This window comes from Mirounga leonina, unplaced genomic scaffold (genome assembly GCF_011800145.1).
Source record: "Mirounga leonina isolate KUSES-001 unplaced genomic scaffold, KU_Mleo_1.0 Mir_53, whole genome shotgun sequence".
Classification (NCBI taxonomy): Eukaryota; Metazoa; Chordata; class Mammalia; order Carnivora; family Phocidae; genus Mirounga; species Mirounga leonina.
The window spans coordinates 38,779,618-38,790,575 of NW_023270807.1; positions in this window are offsets into that span (position 1 = coordinate 38,779,618).

Below are 10,958 nucleotides of genomic sequence, written 5' to 3' on the forward strand. Positions count from 1 at the left end.
TGTGTTTTCTTCTAGGAATTTTATGGTTTCAAGTCTTACATTCAAGTCTTTATTTTGCATTAATTTTTGTGTATGCTGTGAGATAGTGGTCTACTTTTATTCTTTTGCATGTGGTTTTCCAGTTTTCCCACTACCACTTATTGAAAAGACTATTCTTTCTCCATTGTATATTATTGGCTCCTTTGTTATAAATTATCTGCATATATGTGGGTTTATTTCTGAGCTCTCTCAATTCTGTTCCTTTGGTCTGTATGTCTGTTTTATGCCAATACCAAACTATTTTGTTTGCTATAGCTTTGTAGTGTAGTTTGAAATCTGGGGGCATGATATCTCCAGATTTCTTCTTTCTCAGAATTGTTTTGGCTATTTGGGGTCTTCTGTGGTTCTTCACAAATTTTGGAATTATTCGTGTTCTGTGAAAAATACCATTGGAATTCTGAAAGGATTGCATTTAATCTGTGGTTGTTTTGGGCAGTATGTTCATTTTAACAGTATTAATTTTTCCAATTCATGAGCATGAAATATCTTTCCATTTGTGTCTTCAATTTCTTTTATCAGTGTCTTATAATTTTTAGAATAAAGGTCTTTTACCTCCGTGGCTAAATAGATGCATAGGTAATTTATTCTGTCTAATGAAGTTGTAAATGGGATTGTTTTCTTAATTTCTCTTTAAGATAGTTTGTTATTAGTGTATAGAAACATCACAAAATTCTGTATATTGATTTTGTATCCTGCAACTTCACTGAATTCATTTATTACTTCTAACAGGTTTTTGGTGGGGACTTTAGGTTTTCTATATATAATATCATGCCATTTACAAATGTGACAGTTTTATTTTCTCCTTTCTGATTTGGATACTGCTTATTTCTTTTTCTTACCTTATTGCTATGGCTAGGATTTCCAATACTATGTTCAAAAAAAGTAGTGAGAGTGGACATCCTTGTCTCATTCCTGATCTTAGAAGAAAAGTTTTTTCATTGTTTTCACATTGAGTATGTTAACTGTGGGTTTGTTATATGTAGCCTTTATAATTTTGTGGTACATTTCCTCTATACCCATTTTGTTGACATTTTTTATAATAAACAGATGTTGAATTTTGTCAAATTCTTCTGCATCTATTGAGATAATCACATAATTTTTATTCTTCATTTTGTTAATGTCATGTATCACACTGAATAATTTGCAGAAGATGTCGAATCATCCTTTCATCCCTGGAATAAATTCCATTTAATTATGGTGTATGATCCTTTTAATGGATTGTATAATTCAGTTTTCTAATATTTTGTTGAGCATTTTTGCATTTATTTTCATCAAGAGTATTGGTTTGCAATCCCTTCCTCTCCTTTTCACTCCCGTCCCATCCAGTCCCATCCAGTCCTGGCCCATCACGTCCCATCCCATCTGATTTTGGTATCAGAGTAATGCTGGCCTCATAAAATGAGTTTGGAAGTGCTCCTTCCTCCTCCTCAATTATTTGGAAGAGTTTGAAAAGGATGGGTATTGATTCTTCTTTGAATGTTTGGTACAATTCACTGTGAAGCTGTCTGGTTGTAGACCTTTATTTGTTGGGAGACTTTTGATTACTGATTCAATCTCCTAATAGGAGCAATCTAACCATAATTGATCTATTCAGATTTTCTATTTCTTCCTGATTTAGCATTGGAAGATTATAAGTCTCTAGGAATTTATCCATTTATTCTTGGTTTCCAGTTTGTTAGTATATAATTTTTCATAGTATTCTTTTATGATCCTTTGTATTTCTGTGATATCAGTTGTAATATCTCCTCTTTCATTTCTCATTTTATTTATTTGAGCCATCTCTCTTTTTTTCTTGGTGAAACTAGCTAAAAGTTTGTCAATTTTATCTTTTTGAAAAACCAGCTCTTAGTTTCATTGATCTTTTCTATTGTCTTTTTTGTTTCCATTTTATTTATCTCCACTCTAATCTTTATTCTTTCTTTCTACTAATTATAGGCTTCGTTTCTTCTTCTTTTTCTAGTTCCTTTAGATGTAAAGTTAAATGGTTTATTTGAGATTTCTCTTGTTTCTTGAGGTAAGCTTGTATTGCTATGAACTTCCCTTTTAGAATCACTTTTGCTGCATCTCATAGATTTTGGTATTTTGCATTTGTTTTCCTTTGTCTCTAGGAGTATTTTGATTTCTCCAGTGATTTCTCTTATTACTCAATAGCTGTTTAGTAACATGTTGTTTATCTCCATGTATTTGTACCTTTTCCAGTTTTTTTCTTGTAATTGATTTCTAGTTTCATACCATTGTGATTGGAAAAGAAGATTGATATGATTTCAGTTATCTTAAATTTATTGAGAGTTGTTTTGTGACCTAATGTGTGATCTATCCTGAAGAATGTTCATATGCACTTGAATGTATATTCTACTATTTGGGGATGGAATATTCTGTATATAACTTTTAGGTCCATTTGGTCTAATGTGTTATTCAAAGAACTGTTTCCTTGCTGAATTTCTGTCTTCATGATCTATCCATTGATGTAAGTGGGGTGTTAAAGTCCACTACTATTATTTTATTACTGTCAATTTCTCCCTTTATGTCTGTAAATATTTTTTATGTATTTAGGTGTTCCTATGTCAGGTGCATAGATATTTACAGTTCTTATATCCTCTTGTTAGATTAATCCCTTTACCATTATGCAGTGCCCTTCTTTGTTTCTTATTACAGTCTTTGTTGTAATGCTATTTTGTTTAAGTATTGCTACCCCAGCTTTTTGTTGTTGTTGTTGTTGTTTGCTTCCCTTTGTGTGGAATATTTTTCCATCTTTTCACTTTCAGTGTATAGGTGTCTTTAGGTCTAATGTGAGTCTCTTGTTGGTAGCATATAGATGGGTCTTGTTTTTATCCATTCAGTCACCCTAGTCTTTTGATTGCAGTATTTAAATCATTTACATTTAAAGTAATTATTGATAGGTATATACTTGACATTTTTAAAATTGGGGATGTTTTTGTAGTTGTTCTCTGTTCCTTTTTTCTTCTCTTGCTCTCCTCCCTTGTACTTCAATGGCTTCTTTAGTATTATGTTTGGATTCCTTTCTCTTTATTTTTTTGTGTATCTATTATAGGTTTTTGATTTGTGGCTACCATTGTATTCATATATAATATCCTATGTTTAAAGCAGTCTATATTAAGTTGATGGTTGCATAATTTCAAACACATTCTAGGGGCGCCTGGGTGGCTCAGTCATTAAGCGTCTGCCTTCGGCTCAGGTCATGATCCCAGGGTCCTGGGATCGAGCCCCGCATTGGGCTCCCTGCTCCACGGGAAGCCTGCTTCTCCCTCTCCCATTCCCCCTGCTTGTGTTCCCTCTCTTGCTGTGTCTCTCTCTGTCAAATAAATAAATAAAATAAAATAAAATAAAATAAAATAACACATTCTAATACCCCTAAATTTTTACTCGTCACATTTTATATATTTTACATCTTTTTGTGTATTTCTTGACTAATTTTTGTAGATATAATTGATTTTACTACTTTTGCGTTTAAATTCCATACTGGCTTTATAAGTGACTAATCTACCTTTACTGTATGTTTGCTTTTAGCTGTGAAATTTTTTCCTTTTATAATTTTCTTCTACTTACAAAATTTTCTTCAACATTTCTTATAAAGCTGGTTTAGTGATGATGAACTCCCTTAACTTTTATTTGTCTAGGAAATTCTTTATCTTTTTTCAATGCTTAATGATAAACTTGCTGGGTAGAGTATTCTTGGTTGTATATTTTTTTCCTTTCCACACTTCCTCTATATTTTGCCTCTCTCTCTGGCCTTCAAAATTTCTGCTAAAAAGTCAGCTGACAGCTTTATGTGGTTTTCCTTGTATGTAACTGTTTCCTTTTTCTCCTGATGTTTTTAAGATTCTATCACTAATTTTGTCATTTTAATTATTATGTGCCTTGGTATGGATCTCTATGGGTTCATCTTGTTTGGAAATCTCTGTGTGTTCTAGACAGGGTTATCTGTTTCCTTCCCTGAATTAGGGAAGTTTTTAGCTATTAGTTCTTCAAATAAGTTTTCTGTCCCCCTTCCTCTCTCTTTTCCTTCTGTGATCCCTATAATGCAAATGTTATTGCACTCGATAATGTCATAGAGTTCCCTTAACTAATTCTCATTTATTATTTTTTTTTTTCTCTCTTCATCCTGGTTGTTATCACTCTGTCTTATAGATCACTGATTCATTCTGCAATCTCTAATCTGCTGTTCATTCCCTCCAATGTAGTTTTCATTTCAATTATTGTGGTCTTCAGCTTTGACTGGTTCCTTTTTATATTTTCTGTCTGTTTGTTGAAGTTCTCACTGAGTTTATCCACTCTTTTCTCAAGTCCAGTGAGTATCTTTATGATCATTACTTTGAACTCTTTATCAGGCCTATTGTTTATCTGCATTTCATTTAGCTCTTTTTCTGTGATTTTGTCTTATTCTTTCATTTGGGACATATTCCTCTGTCTCCTCATTTTGTCTAATTCTCTGTGTTTTTTTTCTATGTATTGGGCATGTCAGCTACATCTCCTGGTCTTGAAAGTAGTGGCATTGTGTAGAAGAGGTCCTATGGTGCCCTATAGCATAATCCCCCCCCCCCCACAAATCACAAGAACCAGGTGCTCCAGGGGTGTGCCCAGTGTGAGTTGTGTGCACCCTTCATTTATGGCTGAGTCATATTTGCTATGGGCACAACGGTGGATGAGGTTAGCTTTTAGCACAGCTGGCTGCAATGACCTGCTTTGTCTGCCTTGGGTGCACTGGGCAGGGTGTGCTTCCCATGGTATGCAGAGGCCCAGAGGCATCTTCTGTGGGCTCACTGGTGAGTTGGACTAGAACTCAACCTGCCTGTCTGAAATTAGCTTGTGCCACAGGTACAGGTGCACGAAAGGGCAGGGCTTGCTCCTTACATAGCCAGATAAGAGGCCTGGCTGCAGGACGTGTGGATGTGTCTATTTTGTGGAGTTCTCTCCTCTACTCTGCAAGGCAGGAGTCACTTTTGAGCAGTACCAGTCCTGTCTGGGACTGCCTGCCAGTTGTGGTAGGGCATAAATTGCTTGGAAGTGATGCCTGTGGAGGCAGGTATGTTGGGTGGGGTGGTTCTGCAAGGCAATGTCAGTGTGGGGCACACAGTGGTAGCAAAGTAAATGGAGTGTGTTAGAACTGGTTTCTGCAAGCATCCAACTATCTAGACTGTGGGAGGGCAGGAAAAATGATACTTGCCAACACTTTCGTTCCTGGAGAAATCTGCAGATCCCTGCCCCTCTAGCACATGTTCTAAGATTAATCAATAAATATCCTTCACATACACCCCAAGCACTTTTCAAACTGCTACTTCTGTGCTGTGTTTTGGGCTGTTATTTAGCATGCTGACTCTTTATGGGTCAGGACTGAGTTTCCTATTACTCTGTGGCTCTCCCAGGATTGATGTGTCAAAGCCAGACATTATGGGGAGTCATCTTCCCAGTGTGTGTCCCCAAGGCCAGGGGTGCCCAGTGTGAAGCCTGATCCCCTCACTCCTCTGTGCTTGTGATGTCCTTCCCATTTGTAGTCTTTTCAATGTGGCTTTCTCTGTCTGATTAGCTGTGGAAGATCTGTTCTACCAGTCTTCAGGTTGTTTTTAGAGTTATTTTAATAGATGTTGTTGTTGCCTCAGTGTGTTTGTAGGATGTATTGAGCTCAGGATCCTCCTGTTACATCACCTTCCCCCTCTCCTCATATGTAGGCTTGTTATTAATTAATTCCATTTCTTTTAAGCTTAAAGAAGTTCCTTTAATATTTTTTGTAAGGCTGGTTTAGTGGTGATGAAGTCCTTTAGTTTTTGCTTATCTGGAAAATAGTTAATCTTTTCAATTCTCAATGATAACCTTGCCAGGTAGAGAAATCTTTGTTGGCGTTTTCTTTTCAGATCTTTGAATGTGTCATGCCACTTTCTTCTGGCCTGCAAAGTTTCTGAAAAATCAGATGATAGACTTCTGGGTTTCCCTTGTACATAACAAGTTGTTTTTCTCTTGCTGCTTTTAAGATTCTCTTTAACTTTTACCATGTTAATTATAATGTGTCTTGGTATGGATCTTGGTATGGACCTGATGCCTGTTTCCTTCACCACACTGGGAAATTTTTCAGTCATTATTACTTCAAATAAGTTTTGAGGCCCTTTTTTCCCTCTCTTCTCCTTTTGAGACCTCTATAATGTGAATGTTATTCCACTTGATGTCGTTTGAAAGGTCCTTTAAGTATCTTCAGTTTTTAACTTCTTTTTTTTTTTTTTTTTTTCTTTTGCTGCTCTGGGTGAATTCCATTGTTTTGTCTTCCAGCTCCCTGATCCATTCTTCCGATTCATCTAGTCTGCTGTGGAACCCCTGTAATGTTTTGTTTTGTTTTTTTGTTTTGTTTTTTCTTTTTTTCAGTTCATTTACTGTATTCTTCAACTCTGTAACTTTCTGTTTGGTACTTTCTTATATTTTCCACCTCTTTATTAAAATTCTTGCTGTGTTCATTTATTCTTCTGAGTTCAGTAAGCATCTTTATGACCTCACTTTGAACTTTATTAGGTAGATTGCTTATCTGTTTCATTAAGGTCTTTATCTTATTCTTTCATTTGAAGCATATTCCTCTGTCTTCTCATTTTGCCTGACTCTCTGTGTTTGTTTCTCTGTATTAGGCAAATCATCTATTTGTCCCAGTGTTGAAGAAGTGATCTTTTATAGAAGATGTCTCATGGAGCTCATATGTGCTTTCCCTCCTGGCCCTCAGAGCAGGCATTCAAGGGGCATCCTCTGTGTGAGCTGCATATGCCCACCTGCTATGGTGGGTGCCACAACTGTGGTATGCAGCTGCAGCACTGGGATAGGCAGTGTCCTCAGTGAGGTGCACCCTCTGGTGCTAACAAGTTAGAGAGTTCTGAAATAGTGCCCACCAGCAGTAGCATTAGCAAGTTAGAATGAGATCAGAAAACTGGTAACCAAGTCTCTGTCCCCAGCAAGAGTCCCAACAAGTTCCTGCCTCTTTAGCAGATGCTTTAAGGTTAGTAAGTGGGTATCCTTCCCCTGTAGTCTAGGTGCTTTTCGAAATGGTGTTTTGTGCTGGGTTCCAGGGCAAATGAATCTATGTGCAAGCTCTTTAAAAACAGATTCTCTATTCCTTACAATTCTGTGATTTTCCTGGACATAATCTCATTTTCAAAGCCAGGCATTTAGGGTCTCATCTCTCTTATGCAAGATTTAAGGCTTTGGGTGGCTGGTATGGAGCACAGACCCCTCACTTCTCAGGGAAAACTGTAGTATTTTTTAGATCCCTCCCAACTGTGGATCTACTGCATCTGGAGCAGGTTTGGGTTTTGTTTTGTTTTGTTTGTGACTTTCCTGCCTGTTTTGATGTTACTTTTTATCCTTTGTTATGGAGGCTATGTTCATCCAATTTCCAGGTATTTTTTTAGAAGAAATTATTCTAGATGTAGTTGAAAATTTGGTGTGTCCCTGGTAGGAAATGAGTTCAGGATCTTCCTACACTGCCATCTTGAACCCCTTCTCTATTTAGAAAAATAAATGATGAGTTATAATAATTATAATTATAATTTAATCCAGAAGAAATTTTTCAATAGCAAGAGCATATAGTCAATTATTTAACTTAATGTACAGTTTACCCTTGAACAATGTGGCGGTTAGGGGCACATACCACCTGTTCAGTCAAAAGTCTATAGCCTTTCACCACCACTTCCAAAACAAAATAACCTGCTATTGACTGGAAGTCTTACTAATAACATAAACAGTTGATTAACAAATATTTTGTATGTTATATGTATTATATATTGCATTCTTACAATAAAGAAAGCTAGAGAAAAAATGTTAAAATCATAAGGAAGAGAAAATGCATTTATAGATCTGCACTGTAAGTGGACTCAGTTCAAACCTGTGTTGTTCAAGGGTCAATTGTATGTATGTGTGTGTATATATATATATATATATATATATTCAGAGAGAGATTATTCTGATTAATCAATAAAAGGCTTTTAAGCAGAAATACAGAAATCTTCCTAAATCTGGAAAGGGAAATGAATATCAAGATCCATGAAGCCCAAAAAACTACAACTAGAGAGAACATAAAGAAGACTTCACCAAGAAACATTACAATCAAATTGACAAAACTCAATAGCAAAGAGAATTTTGAAAGCAGCAAGAGAATAGCAACTCATAACAAACAAGACAACTAGCAGGTTTCTTTTGGGTGCTATGAAGAAGTTCTGGAATTAGATGGAGGTGATGGATGATAACATTATGAAGGAACTAAAAGCTGATGAACTGTACATTTTTTTCCAGTTTTGTTTTTTTTTTTTTTAGAAATAATTTACATACATCACTATATAACTTTAAGGTGTATAGCATGATGGTTTGGTTTACATATATTGTGAAATTATTACCGCAATAGCTTTAGTTAACATCCATTATCTCATAGAGACACAATAAAAAGAAAAGAGAAACAATTCTTCTTGTGATGAGAACTGTTGGGATTTATTCTCTTAACACCCTTCCTTTATATCATACATAGTGTTAGCTATAATCGTCATGTTGGACATTCCATCCCTAGTACTTACTTATTGTATAACTGAAAGTTTGTACCTTTTGACCACCTTTCTCTAATTCTTCCTACCCATACCCCTGCCTCTGGTAACCACAAATCTTGTCTCTCTCTCTCTCTATGAGGTGGGTGTTATTTTTGTTGTTTTATGATTTCACATATAAATGAGATCATACAGTATTCCTCTGACTTATTTAACCTAGCCAGGTAATGCCTGCCAGGTCCATCCATATTGTCACAAATGGTAGAATCTCCTCATTTTTCATGGTTGAATAATATTCCAGTGTGTGTGTGTCTGTCTGTCTCAACTTCTTTATACATCCTTAGGTTGTTTCCATGTCTTGGCTATTGTAAAGAATGCTGCTATGAATAATATGGGGGTGCAGATTCGTTTTGAGTTAGTGTGGTTTTTCTTTTGTTTTATATGTTGCCAGAGGCAGAATTGCTGGGTCATAATGTAGTTTAAATTTTTTGAGGAATGTACATACTCTTTTCCATAGTGGCTGTACTAATTTACAATCCCACCAAGAGTGCACAAGTGTTCTCTTTTCTCCACTTCTACACCAACATTTATTATCCCTTGTCTTTTTGATAATGGTCATTCTAACAGGCATAAGGTAATATCTCATTGTAGTTTTTATTTGCATTTCCCTATGACTAGTGATGTTGAGCATCTTTTCATCTACCTGTTGGCTGTTCATATATCTTCTTGGAAAAACGTCTATTCTGGTTCTTTGCCCATTTTTAATTGGATCATTTGCTTTTTTGCTGTCAGATTGTGAGTTCTTTATGTATTTTGGATATTAATTCTTTATCAGATATATAGTTTGCAAATATTTTTTCCCATTCTGTGGATTGTTTTTTCAATTCATTAACGGTTTCTTTTAGTTTGATGTAGTCCCACTTGTTTCTTTTTTATTTTGTTACTCATGTTTTAGGTGTGATTTCCAAAAAATCATTACCAAAACCCATATCAGGAAGCTTTTTTCCTATGTTTTCTTTTAGTTATTTCATGGTTTTACGTCCTGCATTTAAGTCTTAAAAAGATTTTGAGTTCATTTTTGTGAGTGATATAAGATAGGGATCAAGTTTCATTATTTCACATATCAATATCCAATTTTCCCAGTACTATTTATTGAAGGGACTACCTTTTCTCTATTGAATATTCTTGGCTCCCTTGTCAAATATTAGTTGACTACTTATGGGTGAGTTTATTTCCGGGCTCTCAGTTCTGCTCCATTGATCTATCTGTTCCACACTGTTTTGGTTACCGTAGCTTTATAGTGTAGCTGGAAATCAGGAAATATGATGCCTCATGATTCGTTCTTTTTTTCTATGGAGTGCTTTTGCTATTCAAGGTCTTTTGCAGTTCCATATAAATTTTAGGATTGTTTTTTCTACTTTTGTAAAAAATGCTGTTGGAATCTTGATAAGGATTATATTAAATGAATAGATGGCTTTGGGTAGTATGGACATTTTAACAATATTAATTCTTCCAATCCACAAACATGGGATATCTTTCCATTTACTTGTGCCTTCTTTCATTTCTTTCATCAATGTCATATAGTTTTCAAAGTAGAGATTTTTCACCTCCTTGGTTAAATTTATTCCTAATTATTTTATTATTTTTGATGTTACTATCAAGGGGATCAATTTCTTTTTCAGAAAATTCAGTGTATGCTGTTAATTTTTATATATTAAAATTGCATCTTGCAACATTAGTGAATTTGCTTATTCATTCTAACTGTTCTTTGGTGGAGTCTTTAGGATTTTCTACATATAAAATCATGTCATCTGCAAATAAAGATAATTTTACTTTTTCCTTTCCAATTCTGATTGTTTTATTTCTTTTTCTTATCTGACTGTTTTGGCTAGGACTTCCAATACTATGTTGAATAAGAGTGGTGAGAGTGGACACCCTTATATTGTTCCTGATCTTAGAAGAAAAGCTTTCAACTCTTTACTATTGAGTTCGATATTAGCTGTGGTCTTGTCATATATGACTTTTATTATGTTGAGATATGTTTCCCCTCTGCCTAATTTAAGTGTTTTTTATCATAAATAATTGTTGATTTGTCAAATGCTTTTCCTGCATCATTGAGATAACCTTATGATTCTTTTCTTTCATTCTATTACAATCACATTGATTGATTTGTGTATGTTGAGCCATCCCTGCTGCATAAGGATAAATCCTATTTGATCATGGTGAATGATCCTTTTCATATGTTGCTGAATTCAGTTTGCTAGTGTTTTGTTGAGTTTTTTTTGCATCCATATTAATCAAGAATATTGGTCTTAGTTTTCTTTTTTGGTAATGTCCTTATCTGGCTTTGGTATCAGGATAATGCTGGACTCATAAAATGAGTTTGGGGGTGTTTCC